At 32.5% G+C, this 1,998-nt stretch overlaps 1 pseudogene; it reads left to right on the top strand.

Annotated features, from left to right (window-relative positions):
* The first annotated feature begins 525 nt into the window (after positions 1 to 525).
* LOC147409557 (E3 ubiquitin-protein ligase RMA3-like) lies at positions 526 to 1,223 on the top strand (annotated as a pseudogene).
* The last annotated feature ends 775 nt before the right edge of the window (positions 1,224 to 1,998 follow it).

Here is a 1,998-nt window from a genome sequence, read left to right as displayed (position 1 = left end):
TTTCTCTTATCTTCTCATATTGATTCTTGTAAGAATCTATTGGTTAATGCAAGAACAAGTTCGAGATTTTATGATTATGAATCTGTTGGTCTTTTAATCTTTTATGCCTAAAACCCACAAACATTCACGATAAACAACATAAATTCGTCTCTATGTGAAGAAGCTCGATTTGATCTTTAATGGTGGGAAGAGTTTATGATTCATCAAGGAAAAAAAAGACAATAACAAAAACAATGTATATAGTGAAATTATATGTACAAACAGTGCCACAACCAGATCTAAACAAGAACACATAGTGGTTCGTGTACCCTGGTGTTTGGACCACATACATCTTTCTCATCTTCTTCTCATGGCTTCTGGTCTTGTCCATCCTCGGGTTTTATGTTGATTTGTTTGACATGATATATTTTACGAGTTTTGGTTCTGATTTTACTTGAAAATAGGGTTATGAAATTTGTTTAATTATTTGTTGTGGATTTATTTTGTTTGGTGTGAAAATTTGGGCTCTTTTTTTTTAATTTGTTTAATGGTTGCTTCAATTGCAACATCTGCCTCGACGATGCTCAGGATCCCATTGTCACGCTTTGTGGTCATCTCTATTGTTGGCCCATGCATTTACAAGTGGCTCCATTTCTAAAGTGCGTCTGTCGACTCAGATCAACAGCCTCAATGCCATGTCTACAAGGCCGACATCTCCCACACTACATTAGTCCCACTCTATGGTTGGGGCCAATCATCCCTAGAGATTGAACCCGAAGATAAGATGACCATCCCTGGTGTAAAGATTCCATGTAGGCCTCCTGCAACTACTTTTATACAACAACTTCATGGTAGTTCATACGAATAACAATCACAGGTTAAGTCAGATCAACAACAACAACAATACTACACTCAAAATTACAGTAATTTTGCTGCATCACTCCCTATGTTTAATATTAGTATCCAGATTCATACCACTTCATGAGTAATATTAGTCCAAGGAAGAGAAGGTAATAAATAAAGCTTGATAAGTCCCTTAATAGAGTTTCAATTACTTTCTTTTATTGTTTTCTTTTTTGTCTTCTCAGATTCTAAATTTTTCTCACTTTTTGTATACTTGTAAAGATTATGGAGATACTCTTATGAACAATAATACATGGTTAAATTACATATATAAAGATCTTAGATAGATTCTATGTGGGACTTGTGATATTTTTTTTTTTTGTGTGTGTGTGTGGTTATTATTAAAAGAGAATGTGCGATGCCACATGATACAAAACATCATGAAAAGATGATTATGAAAATCATAATCATAAATTTGGTAATATGTTCCTTATTTATTTATTTAGGTTTTTCTTTCACATTTTTGTTTCTTATTTGTTTATTTTTTATTTTAAGATGTCTTTTGAAACAACAAATATGAACAATGGTAAACAAGTTACAACACAAAATGACAAGGGTAAAACAAATTGGAACCCATATTTACACAAGACCTTTGTTAAAGTATGTGTCGAAGCAATCGCGTAAGATCGTATGAAGGGCCAACTTTAGACAAGTTAGGATGAAAGTTTGTTTGAAATGAATTTCTCAAGATAACGGGATGTCAATTCGAACAAAAACAATTCAAAAACCATTGGAACAAAACAAAATTAGATTGAAAGACTTGGTCCAATCTAATGAGTACAATTGGAATATGTTGGAACGACTATTCTATCATCATGAATGATGAATGGTGGATTGACCGAGAAATGGTAATAATTTTTTTTTAATATATTTAATTTCACTTATTTATAAAGATATCAATAAATATATATTAATTGTATTCATCTTTTTTTTTATAGCAACATCCTAGAGATAATAAGTTTCATTATAAGGCATTGAAACATAGAGATGAGTTGGACAAGTTATTTGGTGGTACCACAACTACCGGATCTCATGTTCGATCTTCTACAACGACAAACATGACGAATGAGTCAATTGCTGATGATGTTGATGCCGATACCCCTAAATACATTCCAG

Source organism: Akebia trifoliata, chromosome 2, assembly GCF_017979445.1.
Source record: "Akebia trifoliata isolate Shusen 1 chromosome 2, ASM1797944v1, whole genome shotgun sequence".
NCBI classification, from domain to species: Eukaryota; Viridiplantae; Streptophyta; class Magnoliopsida; order Ranunculales; family Lardizabalaceae; genus Akebia; species Akebia trifoliata.
Note: the sequence above shows the minus strand (reverse complement) of the source record. Positions and strands in the feature narration are given on the sequence as shown.